At 46.2% G+C, this 24,096-nt stretch overlaps 1 protein-coding gene across 13 annotated transcripts in view; it reads left to right on the top strand.

Annotated features, from left to right (window-relative positions):
• Positions 1 to 24,096, top strand: part of CYRIB (CYFIP related Rac1 interactor B) — a 172,348-nt gene that overhangs the window by 27,003 nt on the left and 121,249 nt on the right. For all 13 annotated transcript variants that reach the window (XM_064384598.1, XM_064384585.1, XM_064384594.1 and 10 more), the window contains one exon: positions 18,923 to 18,975. The gene's annotated coding sequence lies outside the window, so the exon portion shown is untranslated. Of the gene's footprint in view, positions 1 to 18,922; positions 18,976 to 24,096 lie in introns of those variants that run through there.

The raw sequence follows: 24,096 nt of genomic DNA, 5'->3' as shown, positions 1-24,096 counted from the left end.
TGGTGCAAACAGCAGAACACACATGCTTCTCCGTGGCTTCCATTCTTAAGTGAGTGTGTCATGAGTGTTGTAATAAAGAAAAGTGAAAATGAAGATTCAGTTATTAATAAATGTTGCGGGAAAAGACAGAAGCTGGTGTTTGTGCTGGCAGGTCAACCTCCTAGCTGTGTGACGCTGGGCGGTGATTTCACTTCTTGCAATCTCAGTTTCCACTTCTGTAAAATGGGAAGGTTGTACTAGAAGATCTCCAGGGGCTATTTTGAAATTAACTCTCCCAACGTTGCCATGATAAGTGCTCTCAGTTCATGTGCAGCGTTGAGAGACATTTTCTTCGTAGACGTTTTCTTAGGGCTCTTAGTGAAATGTACACATCTGGCTGGTTTTCAGTTAAAACAGGAGAAAAAAAACCCACCCACCATAATTTACCTAACAAAGGCATATTGAACTCAGCCTCTTTCTGGCCCAGTGTGGGTGTTAGACGGGTTGCGGGATTATGGGCCTTCGTAATTAGAGGGGAAGAGGCCGTGTCTATGAGGTCCTTTCAGTATTTACTTAATGCCCATGGGGAGTCGTGGCTTGACCTCAGTGGACTGGATGTGGGTTACGGAACGTGAGGGGTTACCCTCATCCTCAGAGAGCTTATGGTATAAACTGGGCTTGCTAAGACTCCTAAACATTTGGAAACACTGTTCCTGTCAGGTGACTTGTGCAAATGCCTGGAGATGGGAAGGATCTCAGTGTAGCCAAAGAACATTCACAGGTCCACGTGGCTGAATTAGAGGGTTCCTGAGGACACCAGGGTTAGGCGATGGTGGCTTTGTAAGCTCTGTTAAAGAGACTTGCCCAATCTGTAGGCTGTGGGAGCCAGTGGAGGATTTGTGTACTAGAAACTGTGGGGCCAGGCACGATAGTTCACGCCTGTAATCCTAGCACTTTGGGAGGCTGAGGCAGGTGGATCACTTGAGGCCAGGAGTTTGAGACCAGCTTGGCCAATATGGTGAAACCCTGTCTCTACTCAAAATACAAAAAGTAGTTGGGCAAGGTGGTACCTGCCTGTGGAATTCCAGCTACTCAGGAGTGTGAGGCAGGAGAATTGCTTGAACCCAGCAGGTGGAGGTTGCAGTGAGCCGAGATCATGCCACTGCACTCCAGCCTGGGCAACAGAGTGAGACTCAGTCTCATTAAAAAAAAGAAAGAAAAGAAAAGGTGGGAGCTGGGAGGTGGCAGATGAGAGACTGGAGTCTGGGGTCCACAGTGAGAGAGGGAGGTTGTGTTTGCATGAAGTGGAGGGCATGGAGCCTTAGCCCAGCCTCCCAGGTGCCATCAACAAGCCACAGTCAGACCCGAAATAGTAGCCAGGGCAGGAAGTGGGGCCTAGTAGTAACCAGCAGCCTCTCATTAACCCATAAATCATGTGTCAGTCAGCGCTGTGTTGCAAGTGAGAGTATCTAAACTCAAGCTAGCTTCAATCTAGAAAAGATCATTTATTGTGTTGAGTTAGGCTGGGCTGGTCCAGGGGCCCCAACTGTGTGGGCCAGGTTTTGTCTCCCGTTTCCTGGCCCTGCTTTTCTTTCTTGTTTTTCAAGCAGTCTCTCTTTTCACATTGGCAAGAGGGACCAGGCGTGGTGGCTCATGCCTGTAATCCCAGCACTTTGGGAAGCCGAGGTGGGTGGATCACCTGAGGTCAGGAGTTCAAGACCAGACTGACCAACTTGGTGAAACCCCGTCTCTATTTAAAAAAAAAAAAAAAAGATGGCAAAGGGCCATCAGCTTGGATCCAGGATTTCCATCCACTCATATTAGCAACCCCGTGGGGAAGTGGGAAGCCAGAGTGTCAGAGAGGCCTCTTATTGTCCAGTTAGGGTTATGTGGCTGGGTTTGAGCCATCTGTTGGTTCTAGGGGTTCCTCCTCTGGATAATGTGCCACCCCTCGAACATGAGGGGAGGGTTAGGGGATGCCCCATAGGAGAATGATGCCATTACCAGAAGGGGCTTGGAGGCTGGCACGTAGTGCTGGGTTTGCTTGTGCCTCGTGTCTTTGTCCTCTTTCTTCCTTCCTTCTTCTCTTTTCTTTCTTTTCTTTCCTCGTGCTCTGTCACCCAGGCTGGAGTGCAGTTGGGTGATCTTGCCTCACTGCAACCTTCCCCTCTGGGGTTCAGGTGCTTCTCCTGCCTCAGCCTCCCAAGTAGCTGAGACTACAGGCATGTGCCACCACACCCAGCTAACTTTTTTCTTTTTTTGTATTTTTAGTAGACACAGGGTTTCACCGTCTTAGCCAGGATGGTCTCAGTCCCCTGACCTCGTGATCCACCCGCCTCGGCCTCCCAAAGTGCTGGGATTACAGGCGTGAGCCACTGTGCCCGGCCAGTCTTTGTCCATTTTCTGTTGCTTACCACAGAATACCTGAAACTGGGTAACTTATAAAGAAAAGGAAGTGATTTCCTCCAGTTCTGGAGGCTGAGATGTCCGTGGTTGAGGGGCTGCATCTGGTGAGGGCCTTCATCTGGTGAGGGCCTTCTTGCTGGTGGGGACTCTGCAAATTCCCGAGGCTGTGCAGAGCGTCACGTGGTGAGGGGCTGAGCAAGCTCATGTGCTAGCTCAGGTCTCTCTTTCTCTTATAAAGCCGCCAGTCCCACTCCCGAGATAACCCATTAATCCATTAACCTATCAATCCATTCACGAGGGCAGAACTCTCAGGATCCAGCCACCTCTTAAGGTCCCACCTCTCAACACTGCAACGTTGGGGATTCAGCGTCAACATGCGCTTTGGAGGGGACACATGTTTAAACCGTAGCACCTAGCTAGGGAGGCTTCTGCTGCAGTGGGGACCTCAATTGGGACAGAGTGAGTGGCCCAGAGGAGGGAGGTGTGGCAGTTCTGGGGCCTGTCCTTGGGGCCACTGGACTGCCACTTGAATCAGTTTTCCTTCTCTCCCCACTGCTCCTGCTTCCCCTCTCTCTTCCCTTAGCAATCCATTTATTGAGACCTTGTCTCTCTTCTGAATCCCCCAGAAATTCGTTTGCATCTTCATGCCCCTTACCTGTGCTTAGGAATAATGGCCAGAATATTTAACCTCAGGCACCAATCTCACCCCTGCCCTCCCCTCGCCTCCCCTCCCCTCTCCTTTTTTTCTTTATAATGCAGCCTTGCTCTGTTGCCCAGGCTGTAGTGCAGTGGTGTGATCTCGGCTCACTGTAACCTCCGCCTCCCGGGTTCAAGCAATTCTTCTGCCTCAGCCTCCCAAAGCTGGGACTACAGGCACATGCCACCATACCTGGCTACTTTTTTGTATTTTTGATAGAGATGGGGTTTCACCATGTTAGCCAGGATGGTCTCGATCTCCTGACCTTGTGATCCACCCGCCTCAGCCTCCCAAAGTGCTGTGATTACAGGCATAAACCACTGCACCCGGCTGATCACACTACTTTCTGGAAGCCTCTGCTGGTACCCCGACACTAATTCTTTCCTTGCTGCATCCTGGGGGAGGTCTGGGAGTGCTTGGGGAAGGGCACTTAGGGCGAGGGCTCCTGGGGCAGCAGCTACTTCCCAGCCTGTGTGGAAGGACTCACTATTTTAACAGCTGGGGCAGCCATGCCGGGCTAGTTTGAAAGTGTTTGGGATGGGGCTGGGGTAGACTGTTCCTCCCTTCCAACCCTCCCTGACCCCTAGTCACCCTCAGGGGCTTTTCCGTGGGCCTTTTGCAGAGTGAACGTCGTGTTGATTTGCTGTGGAGGTGGCCTGAGAAAAGTGGAGGGCGGCCGCTCTGGGCTGGGGTAGTTGTTCAGGACCCGCTGCCCCGTCCCCTGAGGTCCCGCTGACCACCTGTGCCACACTCCCTCTATTTGCTCTGAAGCATTTTTTTTCCTGCGATTCAGGTTTATAGGCCTTGGAGAGTGTGCAAATATTTGATTTTAATTAAGGAAGTCTGGAATGGGGAATAGAAAAAGGTTACTTCTCGTTGACTATTTCTAGGGGGTGAGGGAGGCCACGTGGTCGGTCTCCAGTGTCTGCAGGGTGGCCCAGGCACCCAAGAGGAGTGACAAGCAAGAGGCAGTGGGTCACCGGCCCAGGGAGCCTGCGGGATTTCAAGGGGGTGAATAAGGCAAGAGGGTAAGCAGTATGGAGTTTTCCCGGGCCAGGGTGGAGCGTGGAGAGGCCGTGAGAAGGAACTGCCTCCTGGATGGTGGCACCTACTGCCCGTTAGTACCTGCTGCCAGCCGCTGTGGTGCCCATCCCATCCACTGGATGATCTCACCTAAGAATCCTCACCACCACCCTTAGCGGTAAATATCATCAGCCCCACTTTACAGCAGAGGAAACTGAGCCCAGACAGGTTAAGCAGCTTGTCCCAGGCTGGGTGTGGTAGCTTATGCCTGTAATCCCATCACTTTGGGAGGCCAAGGTGGGCAGATTACCTGAGGTCGGGAGTTGGAGACTAGCCTGACCAACATGGAGAAACCCTGTCTCTACTAAAAATACAAAATTAGCCAGGCGTGGTAGTACGTGCCTGTAATCCCAGCTACTCGGGAGGCTGAGGCAGAATCACTTGAACTCGAAAGGCAGAGATTGCAGTGAGCCGAGACTGCGCACTCCAGCCTGGGCCACAAGAGCGAAACTCTGTCTCAAAAAAAAAGAAACTTGTCCCGGATCACTCAGCTACTGAGTGGCAACCCTGGTGTGTCAGGCTCCAAAACTGTGCTTAAAAAACACCACTCTGGAGCGGTTGGAGGCCATTCCTAGAGGACCCAGGACTGTTTCAGGGAGGACTGGTGGGGTCCCATGAATTAAAGCCCTAGCATGTGCAGTGAAGTGTCATCCTGACTGGTAGAGCCTGTTTTCTGTAAGAGGGAGGAGAAAAGCTGTTGGGGGAGGGCTGGGCAGCAGCCACATCCTGGGGCACGGGGAGGAGAATGAGCCCTGGAGCCCAGAGTTCCCGTGCCAGCCCTGCCCCCAGCATCATGTGGCTTTGGGTGACTCATCCCATCTCTCTGAGCCGGCTTCTTTCTCAGTGAGATGAGGGTAGCAGCCACAGTAACAGCAGTGACTGTGGGATTCCTAGTGCCAGGTGCATGGATTAGAGCTCCCGCGCCTGGATGCTTAGGGGATGAGGAAGAGGGCCTCCCTGCCAGCGCTGCCCAGGAGACACTGGATGGGGAGGTCCTGGACAACCGGAAGGTGCTTAGCCTTCTGCAAGGAGAGGGAAGCAGCTTATGTGTGTCCCGTGTCTGGCTTCAGGCCCCTGCAGCCCTCTGACTGTTGTCCCAGAAAGAGGCAGGGGACTTTTAAGGATAGTGCTTCTTGCCACAGCCCTAAATAGTGCTTCTCTCTGCTGGTGGGTGGTGCTCCCGCAGCAGGATCACCTCCTCAGGCATTCAGAGGAAAAACAGGAGGCCCCAGCTGTGCAGCACTGTCACCTGGGAGCTGTCTATAAACGCTCATCCCCAATTCTGGGGAACAATATTGTTAAAAAGCTCCCCGGTGATTCCGATCAGCGGCTGGCTTCTCCTAGGACCTGCTGCCGGTTCCTGCCAAGGGGATGTATTCATTAGGTCCTGGGAGGGGACTGGAGAAGATTGGCTTTACTGCTTCCTGCGCCCGGTCCCGCGCCCCGCGGGAGGGAGTGGGCGATGTCCTCTGTAGGACGTGCTCCCGGGCGGTCCCCTGGTGTCTCCGCATCTCTGCGTCCCCAGCATCCCCACGTCCCTGTGGCTGGCGCAGAGCGCACGCACGTGAGCGCTGCCTCGTCCCTGCTCTGGGACTGGCCTGGATCCCTCCCTGCCCTGATCCCTACCTGCCGCCGCCGGGGCTGAGTGACCACAGTCTGGGTGACCTGCCACTAACCCCCACCCAGTGCCTGCCACCCCATGGTGTCTGCTTAAAAACATTTTTTTTAAATTTAGCAGGGCATTTATTTTATTTTTTATTTATACATTTTTTAAGAGACAGGGTCTTGCTGTGTTGCCCAGGCTGGTCTGGAGCTCCTGGGCTCAAATGATGCTCTCTCCTCTGCCTCCCAAAATACTGGGATTACAGTCATGAGCCACTTCCATGGTTTTTTTTTTTTTTTAAACAGCTCTACTAAGGTATAACTGATATACGAAAAATTGCACAAATTTAACGTATCCATTTTGGAGAGTTGGACATGCATGTTTGTAGCTAGACTGTGTTGACTGCGATGCCTTCTGAAGTGGCTTGGTGACAGCCAACTGCAGGCCTAGGGACACAAATTAAGATGTGATGAGCCCAGCTGGACAGCCGTGACAGTTTAGAATGAGAATTAAAAACAGACAAGGGTTTTAGAGACCTGCTGGAAATGATGCTCATGCATTTACTTTTTTGGTTCAGAATCAAATTTTTCTCGCATTTTTCTTTTTCTTTTTTTTTTTTTTTGAGACGGAGTCTTGCTCTATCGCCAGGCTGGAGTGCAGTGGCGCAATCTCGGCTCACTGCTACCTCCGCCTCCTGGGTTCAAGCGATTCTTCCGCCTCAGCCTCCCGAGTAGCTGGGACCACAGGCACGTGCTACCATGCCCGGCTATTTTTTGTATTTTTAGTAGAGACGGGGTTTCACCATGTTGGCCAGGATGGTCTCGATCTCTTGACCTCGTGATCCGCCCGCCTCGGCCTCCCAAAGTGCTGGGATTACAGGCGTGAGCCACCGCGCCCGGCCTTTTCTTGCATTTTTACATATATTTGGTTTAGTTGCTTCTAGAGAAATCCTATTTCTTGACGGTCTGCTATGGGCCAGTCACTTCGCTTTCCATACATTGTTGCAAAGTGAGTTTGTGGGGATTACAGATGAAGAAACAAGATTCCCTAAGAAGTGCTGTGTTAGTAAATGAGCCAGGATTTGGATCAAGGTCTGTCTGACTTCAAAGTTCATCCCTGTGTGCAGTAATGGCACACTAATTCCACGAATGGAAAACCAGAATTAAACTCTCCAACAGAGTTGCCACTAACCACGTGGGGCTATTTATGTCTCAGTTAATTAAAATGAAATAAAATGACAAATTCAGTTCCTCAGTCACAGTAGCCAGAGTTCAAGTGCTCAGTAACCACATGTGACTAGAGCGAAGGTATTAGACAGTGCAGACAGAAGTCATCTTCATCGAGGCAGAAGGTTCTATTGGACAGGGCTGAGCTGGAGGGACCGCATGGCACAGATGGGGCTCTGGGGCCTGGCCTGGGTGTTGGAGGATGGTTAGAGAAGGGGGAAGTGTGACCAGGCTGTCTGATCCTGTTAACGTCTGCTACCAGTGACTAGCCATCCTGGTTGGGGTATTTCCCAGGACTTGGGACTTGCATTGCTAAAGCTGGGAAATTCCCTGGCCAATGAGGACAAGTTGGTCACTCTCTTCACTACACACAGTATCCATGTGGATGTCATTACTGCACTCAGTACCGGGACACAGAGAGGAATGCTCGCGCGAGTTACTCTCAATCCATCTGGGAAACTAGATAGATAGATGATGATGTCCTTCACCTGTAGTGTGAGGAGTGCTCTGAGGGACGGGGACAGGGGTCGGGTGGGCCAGCAGGGGCACCCATCTGGACAGCAGGCTCCCTGAACTGAGACCCGAAGCCTGGGAAGCAGTTCACCAGGTGAAGGGCTTTGGGACTAGGAGGAAGCTTGGTTCTGGTCCTGCTCTGCTGTGATCCTATGGTCAGGCCCCAGACATGTTTTTTTTCTTGCAGACTTTAGATTTTCTCACCTATAAAATCAGGGAATTGGACCAGATACCCAGAAATAATACTCTCGATCTCTGCAAATGTCACATTTTCAAGTAAATAGTGACATACCTTTAAAAGAGATACATCCTTACACTAGGGAAGGATTTGATAATCAGTTCTCCCTTGTTTCAGAAACATGATTTTTCTCTTCTCATCTATTAGTGAGCTTCTGTTCATGTCTCCACTTAAAAAAGGGTGGGGCTGGGGCCAGGCACAGTGGCTCACACCTGTAATCCCAGCACTTTGGGAGGCTGAGGTTGGCAGATCTTTTGAGTCCAGGAGTTCAATACCAGCCATCCAACATGGCGAAACCCCATCTTTACCAAAAAACAAACAAACAAATTAGCAGGGCATGGTGGCATGTGCCTGTAGTTCCAGCCATTCTGAAGGCTGAGGTGGGAGGATGTCCTGAGCCCAGAAGGTAGAGGTTTCGGTGAGCCGAGATTGCACCACTGCAATCCAGCCTGGGCAACAGAGCCAGACTCTTGTCTCAAAAAAAAAAAAAGGTGTGTGCGTGGGTGAGCTAACTCTACCTCTCAGTTTAACTGAGATGATATTGGGATCTGGCTTTTCACTGCACAATAGTTCATTTCCTTCCTCGTCTGTCTCCTTCCATCTTCATATTATGTTGTTTTGTTGTTTGTCGTGTGTGTGTGTGTGTGTGTGTGTGTGTGTGTGTGTGTTTGTATGTCTTGTGTTTTTTTTTGAGATGGTCTCTTACTCTGTTACACAGGCTGGAGTGCAGAGGTGTCACCTTGGCTCACTGCAACCTCCACCTCTCAGGCTTAAGCCATCCTCCCACCTCAGCCTCCCACATAGCTGGAACCACAGGTGTGCACCACCACGACCAGCTAATTTTTTGTATTTTTGGTGGAGATGGGATTTCATTATGTTGCCCAGGCTGGTCTTGAACTCCTGAGCTCAAGCGATCCACTCACCTTGGCCTCCCAAAGTGCTGGGATTACAGGCGGGAGCCACAGTGCCTGGCCTCATATTATGGCTTTTGCTTGTTTTTGAGACAGAATCTCATTCTGTGGCCCAGACTGAAGTGCAGTGGCGAGATCTTGGCTCACTGCAACCTCTGCCTCCCGAGTTCCTGTGATTCTCCTGCCTTAACCTCCCGAGTACCTGGGATTACAGGTGTGAGCCACCACACCCAGCCCATATTGTTTATTAAGTCAATGGTGTGCTGAACTGGACTTCTTGAAAAACAAGACTACGCATTAAAGTACACAGTAATAATTAATGTTATTGGTTTAAACAGATGATTGGCTTAAAGCCTCAGAAAACTTCTTTTGAACATTTATCAACATGTTAGGCGCCAACCACGCTATGTAGTTGTCCTCCCCACCCAAAAAATCGGATTTCTTGAAGGCAGATTTATCACATGGACATAGAGCTGTAAGTACTACAGCATCATTAAAAACAATTTTTTATTTTTTTGAGATGGAGTCTTGCTCTGTCGCCCAGGCTGGAGTGCAGTGGTGTAATCTTGGCTCACTGCACCTCCTTCCCTGGCCCATTAAAAACAATTTTAACTATGTAAGCAATAGATCATGATACTGTGGAAAAATGATGTGTGTCTTAAGCTGCGATTGGCCTATGCCAGGAGAATGGTAGGCAAATGTAAAAACTGTGTTTTTATTTTTATCATGCATCAGAATTTAATCTGGAAAATGGTTCATATTTCCAGGAGAGAATGAATTTAAAGGGAAATGATAATTATTTTATTTTATTTTGTTGAGACAGAGTCTTGCTTTTTTTGCCCAGGCCGGAGTGCAATGGCACAATCTCAGCTCACTGCAACCTCCACCTCCCAGCTTCAAGGGATTCTCCTGCCTCAGCCTCCCAAATAGCTGGGATTACAGCTACCCACCACCACACCTGGTTAATTTGTGTGTACATTTTTAGTAGAGACAAGGTTTCACCATGTTGGCCAGGCTGGTCTCAAACTCCTGACCTCAGGTGATCCACCTTCCTCGGCCTCCCAAAGTGCTGAGATTACAGGCTTGAGCCCCCATGGCCGGCTGGGAAATGATAATTAATAGACCCTCCTGCTGTTTATTATCTTTGAAAGAGAACTGCCTAGTATTATAGCAGGATATCCCCAGATCTTGGACCCCCGTTCTGGGCAAAAGGTGTACTCTGGGTGCTGTTCTCCTTCATATGTTAGCATAGCAATATGTTGAAATTAACTTTAGCTACTATTGACAGAAAATCCAAGCCAGAGAATGTTTATAAACTTGTGGTAGACCCAAGAATCAGTTCTGTTATCTCCAAAGAATCCCAAAATGTGTATGGGATTTGCATCTTGGTGGTAAACATGCATTGAAAATCAGAAGTACTTTGTATTTTCCTGGTATGAGGATTGTAAAACATTGATATATTATTATTTATTTTGAGGCAGAGTCCTGCTCTGTCACCTAGGCTGGAGTGCAGTGGCACTATCTCTGCTCACTGCAGCTTCTGCCTTGCTGGGTTCAAGTGATTCTGCTGCCTCAGCCTCCCTAGTAGCTGGGATTACAGGCACACACCACCAGGCCCAGCTAATTTTTTTGGTGTTTTTAGTTGAGATGTGGTTTCGCTATGTTGGCCAGGCTGGTCTTGAACTCCTGGCCTCAAGTGACCTGCCTGCCTCAGCCTCCCGAAGTGCTGGGAGTAGAGGTGTGAGCCACTGCATCAGCCAATGTTGATATAGTTTTTAAAAGGTAGTGTGTATGTGTGTGTGTGTGTGTGTATACATGCACTAAACTAGCTAGCACTAGTTATGAATAGGAAATTAAACACCTGGGAATGTGTTTTAAAAACCATCCCCCAGCCCCAGTGTATTAGCATCTTTTCTGGACTGTATACTTGGGAAATAATAACACATTGACAGAGCCATAGAGGACCTGGCTGATATAAAAGGACACGTTCTGAATGGATGAAGGGATCCTTTAGAAAACTCCAGCATGGGGGAGGATTCCTCCAAATGCGTTCATTTTCCAGGTGCATCTTTTGTTCTGTATGATCCTGGAACATGCCCCGGGGGATGCTGCCCACAGCGCGAGGCTCGGGTCTCCAGGGATCCTCTCCTAGCTCTGTTACAGTGGAGGTTTCAGACACTGCGGTTTTTCCAACAAGCTCAAATCAACCAAGACAAATTGGAATCACTTGTGTGAAGCCTGCCCCACAACCATCTCACAGTAGTCATTTAGTGCTTGGCTGGACGAATATTTAACGAAAACCTAAGAAAGAGAAGTTTGATTATTCAGGTAATCTGATTGTCTAGCTATATAACACACTATAGACAGTGAAGAGGATAAAAACTCAAGTTAGACTGGGCACGGTGGCCCACGGTGGCTTTGGGAAGCCTAGATGGGCGGATTGTTAAGATCAGGGGTTGGAGATTGACCTGGGCACACAGCAAGACCTCGTCTCTACATAAAATAAAAAAATTATTCAGACACGGTGGCACACCCCTGTACTACTGAGTAGCACCCCAGCTACTTGGCAGCTAAAGACAGCAGGACCGTTGAGCCCTGGAGTTCAAGGCCACAGTGAGATATGATGGTGTCACTGCACTCCAGCCTAGGTAACAGAGCAAGACTCTAATAAAAATAAATAAATAAACAAAATGAATACTTCTACTGCAAATACAAGATGTCCACTCTCAAGGTGCTTATGATCTTTTGGAAACAGATGCTCGGTGACGCAAAGAAAAATCAACACTGAGACAAAGTATCTCTCAGCAAGCAATTTTTACTCCCTGGACTGCAGGAAGGGTACTCTTGCTAGCCATCTTGCCATAGAGTACAGCGAACAAAGGAAAAGCAGACATATTTATCCCTTACACATTTGGGGTTGTTCTTACTGCTTTGTCTGATCTCCATTGGCTAGGGCCAGACCTCATTTTTTGTTGTTTTTTTGAGACAGAGTCTCACTCTGTCGCCAGGCGCCAGGCTGGAGTGCAGTGGCACGCACTCGGCTCACTGCAACCTCCGCCTCCCAGGTTCAATCAGTTCTCCTGCCTCAGCCTCCTGAGTAGCTGGGACTACAGGCACGCGCCACCACGCCCAGCTAATTTTTATATTTTTAGTAGAGATGGGGTTTCACCGTGTTGGCCAGGATGGTCTCGATCTCTTGACCTTGTGATCTGCCTGCCTCGGCTTCCCAAAGTACTGGGATTACAGGAGTGAGCCACCGTGTCCAGCCATAATTTAAACTAAAATCTGATTGGGTAATATAAATAACTTAAAACTTTTCTCAACAGGTAAGGGGCATAGGCTGTGAACTGGGACATGCCTATGCGCATGTCCAGCACAGATATCTTGGTGAAAGTACAAGGACAGAATATACTAATGTCTGCAAGCATGGCATATTTAACAGCTACATAGGATAGGGCTTAACAAAGAGTTATTAGCACATTTATTCTTTAACAAGAAAGAAACGTTAAAGAGGAACTTTTCTACTTCCCACATGATCTCATTGAAAGAATGAGGACAAATATTAGGTGATAATACCAAATGGTATAGGATGGGAGTTGGCACATGTGTGATCATTTTTTACTTTATAATTGACATTTACATACAGAGATGTGCACATCATTATTTTTGGCTGGGTGTCGAGTCCAGTTGATTTAAAACATGAAATGGCAGACTTGGGGAGCTTGATGGAGGCATAGCAGAGTTCATGTGTGAGCCATAGGGAGGTCTACTGGGAACGAGTGTGAATCTTGAGCTGAACATGCCCAACTTCCCGCATACCTGCTAGAAGCCTTCTATGCCTGGCACATCACGAGAAAAGATGACTGGGGCAGCTTGTATCAGCAAGGCAAGACATTTGGAAATGGCCTTAATAAAACCTCTTTGCTCTGGCTGGGTGAAGTGTCTCACGCCTGTAATCCTAGCACTTCGGGAGGCTGAGGCCGTTGGATCACTAGAGGTCAGGAGTTTGAGACCAGCCTGACCAACATGGTGAATCCCGTCTCTACTAAAAATACAAAAATTAGCTGGTGGTGGTGCATGCCTGTAATCCCAGATACTTTGGAGGCTGAGGCAGGAGGATCGCTTGAACCTGGGAGGTGGAGGTTGCAGTAAGCCATGATCGCACCACTGCACTGCAGCCTGGGCGACAGAGCCAGACTTCATTTCAAAAAAAGAAAGAAAAAAAAAAGAAACCAAACGCAAAAAAACCTCTTTGTTCTGATTCAGAAATTTTATTTCTTTTTTTCAAACAAATGTTTGGCTTCTCAGAACTGAAGGGTAAACATTAAGAACGACCTTCCAAATTCACGCAGAGAGGCAGCCATAGGGGGAAGCTGGAATTAAATACCACTTATAACGATTAGCTTCTCTAGATAGCTGTGGGAACAGCTGAGCAGGGTCCCCTTGAATGGGGAGATAGATAAGTTTACCTGTGTAATGACTGCATTTAGTTTTTTCCCATGAAATTATACAAAAGAATTGCTTTACTTAAAAGTCTATTTTCATAAGTTTGTTAAACATTGCCCTAATAATTTTTTCCATTATTGCTAACTGCTCCTAATAGTATGAAATAAATTCAATCTAGTTTAGAAAAATGCTCATGACTTCTGAATTAAAATAATTCTGAATATCCATTATTATCATAAATACTAATGTTTATTGCATATTTACTATATATTAGCCACTGTTCTGGGGACAAGTTTTATTAAATAAAGCAATTAGGGTTGTTAGAAATATTGCAGAGCTCTTGTAGGTGAACAGGATTATGGGTATAAGTTTATAACTTTATTAACAGGGGTAGAATGAATCATGGTAAAGGAAAAAGCAAGTGATAAACAGGCCAATAAAATAACAAGATGAATCCACTGAGGGGAAGGAGTAATTATTTAAATTATCATTTTTTGTTTAATTAACATTTATTGTCTTCTGGGTAACAGGCACTGTTAGGGACTTTTACTTCTGCTATTTTATTTAATTACAAGAGTTCTTCATTTCCAGATAAGATTTCCCATCGGCTTCCTTTGACTAATGAGTTATCTTAGCCTGGTGCTTCTCAGTCCTAACTGCACATGAAAATTACCTGGGGAGCTTTGGAGCACTATAGCGTGGGGTCCATCCCCAGAGAGTCCGTTTAATTATGCAGGGCGGGGACCGGCAGCAGTATTTTTAAACTCTGGCCGAACCAGAGATGTCATTTCACTTGCAGGAAAAATACAGCAATAAGCAACTGTTGCACACATCAGCAGTAGAGCATGCTGTGCCAGATGGAATAAGCAAAAACACCTGTTTTCCTTTGTCTGTTTCCTATTAAGTGGGATGTGGAAAGTGTCAGAATAATGGAATGAAGCAGGTTAGAAAATGTTGCTTTAAAAGTCTCAAACTCAAAATTTCCAGGTGCTCTTAATTTGTAGCCTGGGTTTTGCTCTGTGGTGTTGATCAGAAACATGGTGCCAGTGACTTGCATAATATTTTTTGTCTTTTTTTTTTTTTTTTAAGAAAAAAGGAAACTAACAATTTTCTATACTAAAGGTAATGTGTTTTAATGAAATACATATATATGTCCAGAGTACAGATCTGTGGATAAGAGTTTAAGAGGACACAGGATTGTAAGGAATATTTCTTTTGGTGGAGGGATCATGAGTAGAAATATCTTCTTTAAAAATCATCTGTTCCGGCTGGGTATAGTGGCTCATGCCTGTACTCCAAGCACTTTGGAGGCCAAGGCGGGCGGATCACCTGAGGTCGGGAGTTCAAGACTAGCCTGACCAACATGGTGAAACCCCATCTTTAAAAAAATAAATAAATAAAAATAAAAATAAAAATCATCTGTTCCGGATGAGTGGCTCACGCCTGTAATCCCAGCACTTTGGGAGGCTGAGGTGGGCGGATCGCTTGAGGTGGGTGGATCGCTTGAGGTCAGGAGTTCAAGACCAGCCTGGGCAATATGGTGAAACTCTGTCTCTACAAGAAATTTTAAAAAAAATAGCTGGGTATGGTGGCTTGTGCCTGTGGTCCCAGCTCTTTGGGGGCTGAGGCAGGAGAATCACTTAGAGCCAAGGAGGTCGAGGCTACAGTGAGCCGTGTTTGCACCACTGCACTCTAGCCTGGGCAACAAAGTGAGACCCTGTTTCAAATTAAAAAAAGATCGTCTGTTTTTTTTTTTTTTTTTTTTTTTTTTTTAACTTCTGGTAAAGTTGTTTAATGGCAAAACATTTAAAAATAGCAAAACATCTTTAAAAACCAGGAAGGAACTAAGTGGTTTAGGAGGCTTAATTTAAAAAAAAATTATGGTAGCCTTAGATCACATAATAGAGACTTAACTTTAAAAATGATACGTAATCAAAAACATATCCAGTCCCTAAAACAATTCCTGGTCACCTTTGTAAATAGGTTTGCTTCAGTGGGAACTTTTAGTGCTGCCTAGAGCATCTCAGGAGTCAGTGTGGTGAAATTGGTCAGAGAAGGAAAGCTTCCATTCGACTTGCCAACATTAAGGGTTTTCCACTTAAAATAAGCAGTGTTTCTGGTAGGGGTGATAGATAGGTTTCCATTTAAGTGATGTTTTGCCCCTTTAAAAAAAACTTTATATTGGCTGGGCGTGGTGGCTCACACCTGTAATCCCAGCACTTTGGAAGGCCAAGGCAGGCAGATCACAAGGTCAGGAGATTGAGACCATCCTGGCTAACACGGTGAAACTATGTCTCTACTGAAAATACAAAAAATTAGCTAGGCATGGTGGCACCCGCCTGTAGCCCCAGCTACTTGGGAGTCTGAGGCAGGAGAATTGCTTGAACTTGAGAGGCAGAGGTTGCAGTGAGCCGAGACTGCACTTTTGCACTCCAGCCTGGGTAACAGATCGAGACTCCAAATCAGAAAAAAAATGAAAAATAAATAAATAAATAATTAAAAAACCTTTATATCACATTTGTTGAGAGACCTTGGGCAAGTCATACCATTCTTTTGGGCCTGAGGTTCTTTGTTGATAAAATGAGGGAATTACACTAACACAGATGTCAGTTTTCAGACTGGGATTCATGGGGTGGAGTCTCCTTGAGAGGGCTGGGGGAGGAGTGTTGGGTTGGCATGATTCTGGGTCTCCCGCCTTGGCCTCGGACAAGCAGCCCTGCGGGAGGGCTCTGGGCAGTGCTTATTGGCAGGGAGGGGAAATTGGTTTGGTTCTGCCTGGATTTGGGGGATCTTCTGGACATCAGGCATAGTACCAGGTGCAGGGGATACTAGGATGACCAAAACTGGCATGAGCCCTCAGGTAGCTTAAAGCTTGAAGTCTCTTGGAGAAGACAGATAAGGACACAGAGAAATCCAGCATTTCTCAGCTAGGTCAGAGACTGGGTGGGAGAAAGGAGGGAGTTGGTTAGAAGGCCAGTTATGTATAGGAGTCCTGGGGTTTTTTTAATTTTTATTTTTATAGAGACAGGGTCTCACTATGTTGCCCAGGCTGGATTTGAACTCCAAGGCTCAAGTGATCCTCCTTTCTCAGCCTCTAGAGTAGCGGGGACTATAGGCGAGTATCTTTTAAAGAACTAAATGACGAATAGAGGACAGCTCCCTTCCTTGAGTCACTGTCTGGTCACTACTGAGAGGAGAGGAAAGAGGAAGGAGCGGAGCGCACGTGAGGTGGTTGGGACTCCCCTTGTCCTCTGGAGCCGACTTCAGCATGCCAGTGACAAGCTGTCAGGGAAAGAGAGGACCTAGGCTCTCAGAAGACGATAGAATCTGTGTTGAGGACTGGGAGGGACCTCAGGAGGGCACCTGGCTCCAGCAGGTTACCCTGGCAAGCCCACCCCTGACATATTCAGGCCCATCCCTCTTCCACCTCCTGGGCTTAACTGGGTGGACCAGTAGTCCAGCCTGCGGGCCTTTGCATGTGCTGAGAGCTCTGCTCGGATCCCTTCCTGCCTCTGGCCAATTCTAACTTAACTGTATCTTCTCAGCTTCAATATCACCTTCTTGGGGAAGCCTTTCTTCCATTATCCATCACTTTCCATCCCCTGCTGAGTTAATTAAATACCCTTTTCAGGGATTGCCTCATCTGCTTTCCTTCAGAGCATTCATCTGCCTGGAGTTGCTCCCCTAATCTTGGAGAGCTCCTGGGTGGCTGGGACAGTTTGATTCATGGAATTATCTCCATGGCCACAATGCTTGGCACACAATAGATGCTCAGTAGCATCAGTGAATGGGTGTCCTCACTTTATAACAGAAGTGAAGTGACTTGCCCAAAATCAGATGCTGGAAAAGACTGAGAAGGGATGAGATCCATGGTATGAGGCTGAAGAGGGGGAGAGATCTGGTTTCTAGAGCGAAGTCCAGGCTTTTTGCCCATAGCTTGGAAATGAAAAGAAGTCACGCTTGTTTAGAGGCCCACGTTACTTCTATCAGAGTCACACTCTGTGCCCTGGGTGTTTGGGTGTGTGAGTGATGTGTGTATGTGTGTGGGGTGTGTTCCTGGGATGTGTGTGTGGTGTACGTGTGGGGTGTGTGTGCATGGGATGTGTGTATGGTGTATGTGTGGTGTGTGTACTGGGAATGAATGTGTGTATATGTGGAGTCTGTGTGTATGTGGTATGTGTGTACATTGACGACGTAGTTTGTGAGTATGCAGTATGCTGAGATGGTTCTTTTTTTTGTTTTGTTTGGAGACAGGGTTGCTCTGTCACCCAGGCTGGAGCGCAGTGTGTGTATATCATGGCTCACTGCAGCCTCGACCTCCTGGGCTCAAACAATCCTCTTGTCTCAGCCTGCCAAGTAATGGGACTGTAGGCATGTGTCACCACGCCCAGCTAATTTTAAAATTGTTTGTAGAGACGAGAGCTCCCTAAATTACTGGGCTCAAGTGATCCTCCCGCCTCAGCCTCCTAAAATGCTGAGATTATTGGCGAGCCGCCCTGCCTGGCCTAGATGGTTCTTAAATCCTCTCCTTGGCCACTGAGCCGTTCTGTGATTATTATTTAAAAGGAAATGTTAAACCACACTCATGCCACAACAAGAAGAACAACAGAAAGAAAACCTGTTCTGGCAAACAGAAAGAGCTGCAAAAGCAGCAGAAGTGGCTGAAATTATCAGCAGATAGCATTCTCTCTGGACAATTAGACATGGCCCCTAAACCTTTTGTGAATAAAACAAGGCTGGTTAAGTGGCTTCCGGTAGTTTCAGCACCCAATGAAAAGCAGAGAAAACACTAAGGCAGCTAAAGATTTAATCAGAATAAAGGCCAGAGAAAAAGTCATTCTGTTGCTCTTCCATTCAATAGTAAGAGTGTCTAGACACTGCAGACTCTGCTCTGATCTTCACACTAACTGCTGGTGGATGCATTAAAATGGGATGTTGTTTAACTTTGGTTTGATGCAGGTTCTCTTTTTTCATGAGCTTTTGTTGCTGTAAGAGATTTTGGAGGGTGACAAGGCTGGTGTAATGTACCTGTTTGTGTTTCTTGCTCTGCAAAGTAGAAACCTAAAACAGGAAGTGATTCAGGGGACAGCATGACTAAGACCATTTCAATCCCAAGTTGAACTGAACATTTTGCTGGGACCAAGACCTGCTGCTGCAGCCCAGGGTCCCAAAATCCTTTATACTAAATCTCTGTGGATCGCCCTGGCCCCACCGTATATGCTCCTAGGACAACACGGTCCAGCCAAACTGTCCTTCAGTTATAGGAGTTTGATTTAGGCCTTTGTTCTTTACTTGCTGTGCAACCCTCAGCAAATTACTCAACTTCCCTGAATCTCTATTTATTTGTAATACAGCAGACAATTTTGAGCATTAAATGAGAAAACTGTTTGCAAAACAATTCAGTGATAAATGGTCTGTACCAATGCTGTCTGGGGCCGGGTGCGCTGGCTCACGCCTGTAATCCAACACTTTGGGAGGCTTGAGACTGGCAGATCACTTGAGGTCAGGAGTTCGAAACCAGCCTGGCCAACATGGTGAAATCCCATCTCTACTAAAAATACAAAAATTAGCCAGGCATGCTTGCTTGAACCTAGGAGGTGGAGGTTGCAGTGAGCCGTGATTGTGCCACTGTACTCCAGCCTAGGCAACAGAGCAAGGCTTTGTCTTAAAAAACAAACAGACAACAAATGCTATTTGGAGTTGTTATTCCCAAACTGTGCCTCTACTATGGGAAAAAATAGTAGCAAGGATTTACTGGGGGCTTTCTTTGTACTGAGAATTATTGTAACTTGCTTAATCCTTGCTATAACTCTTTTACAGGAGAAGAAACTGAGGCCTGGAATTTGATTAACTCGTTCAAGGTTACCCAGCTGGTAAGTAACAGAGCTGGAATTTGACCATGGCCATCTGGCTCCAGAGCCAGCACTCTTTTTTTTTTTTTTGAGACAGAATCTCGCACTGTTGCCCAGGCTGTAGTGCAGTGGCACGATCTTGGCTCACTGCAATCTCCGCCTTCTGGGTTCAAGTGATTCTCCTGCCTCAGCCTCCTGAGTAGCTGGGACTACAGGCGCACACCACCATGCCCAGCTAATTTTTGTATTTGTAGTAGAGACGGGGTTTCACCATGTTGGCCAGGATGGTCTCAATCTCCTGACCTCATGATCTACCTGCCTCAGTCTCCCAAAGTGCTGGGATTACAGGTGTGATCCACCGTGCCCTGCCCAGAGCCAGCACTCTTAACCACACTTCTTATGAGGCAATATTAAAGTGATGGTAATGGCTACAAGATGGATTTCAGTTGCATAGAAATTCTACCTCTGTTGAAATCAGAATACATATACATCCCTTCACTTACTCAATGAATATTCACTCACTCCATCAACCTACAAAGTTTTCAGGTCAAATTGTTAGTTTAAATAAGAGCTATAGGCTGGGAGTGGTGGCTCACACCTGTAATCCCAACACTTTGGGAGGCCGAGGTAGGTAGATCACTTGAGGTCAGGAGTTCAAGACCACCCTGGCCAACATGGTGAAGCCCCATCTTTACTAAAAATACAAAAATTAGCCAGGCACACTTGCTTGAACCCAGGAGGCAGAGGTTGCAGGAGCCGAGATCAGGCCACTACCCTCCAGCCTGGGTGACAGAGCAAGACTCTGTCTCAAAAAAAATAAATGAATAAAATAAATAAATAAGAACTATAATTTTGGAGGGAAGGAGACATTTCCAGCCTTCTGTCATGAGTAATGACAATAATAGCTAATACGTATTGAATATTTACTATATGCAGACCCTATGGCTAAGAGCTTTTGTTTTTGTTTTTGTTTTTTTTTTCTTGAGATGGAGTCTTGCTCTGTCGCCCATGCTGGAATGCAGTGATGCAGTCTCGGCTCACTGTAACCTCTGCCTCCCAGGTTCAAGTAATTCTCTGCCTCAGCCTCCCATGTAGCTGGGATTACAGGCACGTGCCACCACACCTGGCTAATTTTCGTATTTTTAGTAGAGACGGAGTTTCACCATCTTGGCCAGGCTGGCCTTGAACTCCTGACCTCATGATCCACCCACCTTGGCCTCCCAAAGTGCTGGGATTACAGGCATGAGCCACTGCGCCCGGCAAGAGCTTTTTAACTTGTTTAAGCTTCACATAAGCCCCCACAAAGTTACAGTTCAAGGAAGACAAGTAACTTGCCAAGGGTCACTCTGTTGGTAAGGGATAGAGTTCGTATTTACATCCAAGCAGTCTGGACTGAAAGTCAATACTCTTAACCAGTGTTGTCTTGTCAACCCTATAAGGCCCTTCACGGAAAACCATCGCCTCTGGAGCCTGGGTGCCCTCTCTCTGTGACAGCACACTTCCCTTTTCTGCCTCTTTTCTCCCCAGGTTTTCTAGACTCCCTACTATCCTCACTGGTGAGGCTTAACCATAGGATGGGAACTTTTGGCAAAATCCTGTGCAGCCCTCTCTACTTAGGCATGCTTTTTTTTTTTTTTGAGATGGAGTTTTTCTCTTGTTGCCCATGCTGGAGTGCAATGGCGCTATCTCGGCTCACTGCAACCTCTGCCTCCCAGGTTCAAGTGATTCTCCTGCCTCAGCCTCCTGAGTAGCTGGGATTACAGGCATGTGCCACCACGCCCAGCTAATTTTGTATTTTTAGTAGAAACGGGGCTTCTCCATGTTGGTCAGGCTGGTCTGGAACTCCTGACCCCAGTTGATATGCCCACCTTGGCCTCCCAAAGTGCTAGTATTACAGGCATGAGCCACTGCACCCAGCCCCTCTTAGGTATGCTTTTAACTTGTATTTTAATCAAGCGATCCTACATGCTGTAAAATACACAAATCTTAATTGTACAGCTTGGTGAAATTTTAATATGTTACACCCATGTAACCACCACCCAAATCAGGATATACAATGTTTCTAGAAAGTTCCCCCATGTCCCTTTGCACTTAGTATTGCCCCAGAGGTAAGCACTGTTCTGATGTCTGTCATCATAGATTCTTGCTTCTACCTTATTTGTATCCAAATATACTTGCTCAACAAAAACAGAACAAAAGGATAAAAACACGACTTTAAGTAGCGTGGGTGACCCTGTCATTACACCCAATGGGCGTCTCTCTTTTGCGGGTGTGAATGGCAGACATGAATCTGCTGTTCCGTCTGTTGGTCTTTGTTCCCTTGGCTTTTTAGAATGTGAGCATCTTGTGCCACCAAGTATGTTTCTCATATTTATGGATTTTAATTATCTCACAACATGGCCCCTAAATCCAAGCCAGCTATTACATATGGTGCTCAACCTACGAAATCAAATCCAGTGCCGAAGGGAAGACTGTCTGTGTTGGACTTCATGAAAGATGGTTTGTTTGTCTCCAACCTGAGACCTTATTGTGGGATTTTCAAGGGGAATTTTGGCTTCTTTCAATTTTCATATCACATGCTGGCTTTAGAAGCTAACCCTTGAGTAGATACAATTTTAATTTGGGCAGAACTCAACTGTGGATAAGTGGTTTTATTAGATTTAGTGACCTGGAATACTTCTGGCAACGTGGTGGACTAAGCTGACTTGTGTGAGTCCTTCCTGGTATGAACACAGAGTTGACGGAAATATAAGAATTTTATCTAGGGAGCGCTGAAGAAAGAGACATCTGCAAATGTCAAAAATGAGAATAGACTGGGCACAGTGGCTGATGCCTGTAATCCCAGCACTTTGGGAGGCTGAGGCAGGTAGATCACTTGAGGTCAGGAGTTCACAACCAGCCTGGTCAACATGGCGAAACCCCGTCTCTACTAAAAATACAAAAATTAGCCAGGTGTGGTGGCACGTGCCTGTAATCCCAGCTACTTGGGAGACTGACGCAGGAGAATTGCCTGAAACTGGGAGGGGAAGGTTGCAGTGAGCAGAGATTGCACCACTGCACCCCAGCCTGGGCTACAGAGCGAGATTCTACCTCAAAAAAAAAAAAAAAGAGGATAAATTTAAGCTAAATGGTGGCATGTGAGCTGAAGCCATGACTACTCCTGGGGCTTTTGCATAGAAGCTGTACAGCCTGGTGGCCAAGGTTTTAATGCCACAGTGGCTTTAGGAAGGAGGCCTGGGCTCAAGGTGGAATTGAGTGCTCTGGACCCTTGAAGGTCTGACTTTTTCATGTAAAGGGTCTAGAAAAACTTCCGTGCCTGGAGAAATAGAGAGGAAGCTGGTCTTGACTGGAAAAAAAGTGACCAGCAAGAACTTAAAACACATAGGACTATACCTTATGTGGTTGTGGAATCTGTATTTGTATTATCTGTGAGATATGAGACCTTTCAACCTGAAAAATTAACATAAAAACTGGTGTAGTACCATGAAAACCTCTACTACAAACACAAAATGATTCTATAGGCATATTTCAACAACCCATACCTAACAGCACTCCCACAGAGAGAATGACCTCCGAAGACGAGTTCACAATGAAAAACTATAAACTATTCAGGAAACCACTCCAAGCTGGAAATAATAAAACTGTTTAAAAGAGACTATAAGAATGGTATATTTAAAATGATTAAGATGTCTTTGGGTTCACAAGCAAAAAGAAATAAAATGATTAAGAACTAAATATAATATAAAAAAATGTGAAGAAAGGTAGAAAAAGAATAGGTTGACTTGAAGAGTAGCCAAATTGAAAGGAAAAAAAATCATTAAGATCCAACAAAAGAGTTAAATGACAGATTTGACATAGCTAAAGAGAGAATTAAGGAACTGGAAGACAGTAATGGTTAAAATTTGTTAAGTGCATAGTACATACCATTGTTCTGTGTACTTTATTTGTATTAACTCATTTACTCCTTAGAACAAAATTATGAGGAGGCATTATTATGATCATCTAAATTTTATAGACAAAGAAACTAAAAAGCAGTTTAAGCCACTAGCTCATGGTCACATAGCTGGCAAATGATAGAGCTAGGATTTGGCCTTGAGTCTGTGTTTGCAAGTATTACACTATGGGAAATCACCAAGAGTAGGCTCTAAGTGATTAAGAGATGGGTATATGAAATAATGGTGAAAAAGTATCAATGGTACTACTTATGTCTACATAGAGGGACTAAGGGAGAGGCAGTATTAGAAGACAAAGATTAGATGTCCTTTCAGACATCTTCCAATCCTTAGGTTCCAAGAATTTGTGACTAGGACATCAAGGGCAAAATATTCAAAGGAGGCTATTACACCCTCCGTTTTCACTGTAGTCTACATTGGTGTGCTGGTAAATGTTTACAGCGATTTGAGAAGAGAAGAAAAGGAAGAAAGAAAAGAAAAGAAGCCCTAATTTGTAGCATTTGCTGATTTTTATGGTATAAATACTTCCATCGTGACCAATTTCACCAACATGATGCCACTGAACACGGAGTTTGGAAGAGATCAACACGGTCAGGACTCCTGAGTCAGTATAGCCACCTCCAGAACACCACTGCCTTTGGCGTTCGTTTTATTTTAAACTATTTGTTGTTGTTATTTTTATTTTTAAAATAGGGCCTCACTCTGTCACCCAGGCTTGGTTGCAGTGAAGGAATTATGGGTCACTGCACTAATTTAAAAAAAAAAACACTCATTGCTAATATTTTTAAAATTTATTTTTGTCTGGGCTTGGTGGCTTATGCCTGCAATCTCAGCATGAGAGGCCAAGGTGGGAGGATCACTTGAGCTCAGGAGTTTGAGACCAGCCTGGGCAGCATGGCAAAACCCTGTCTCTACAAAAAATATAAAAATTAGCTGGGTGTGGTGGTATGCACCTGTACTCCTAGCTACCTGGGATGGTGAGGTGGGAGGATTTCTTGAGCCCAGGTGGCAGTGAGCCAGGATCCCTCCTCTGCACTCCAGCCTGGGCCATGGAGTGAGGCCCTGTCTCAAAATAAAATAAAATAAATAAAATTTAAACAAGAAAGTAAAATTTATTTTGTATAGAGGCTGGTCTTGAATTCCTGGACTCAAGTGATCCTCCTGCCTTGGCCTCCCAAAGTGCAAGGAT

The sequence above is a fragment of the Aotus nancymaae genome, unplaced genomic scaffold (assembly GCF_030222135.1).
Source record: "Aotus nancymaae isolate 86718 unplaced genomic scaffold, 86718_ANA_hifiasm-v0.15.2.pri h1tg000036l, whole genome shotgun sequence".
Taxonomy (NCBI): domain Eukaryota; kingdom Metazoa; phylum Chordata; class Mammalia; order Primates; family Aotidae; genus Aotus; species Aotus nancymaae.
Note: the sequence above shows the minus strand (reverse complement) of the source record. Positions and strands in the feature narration are given on the sequence as shown.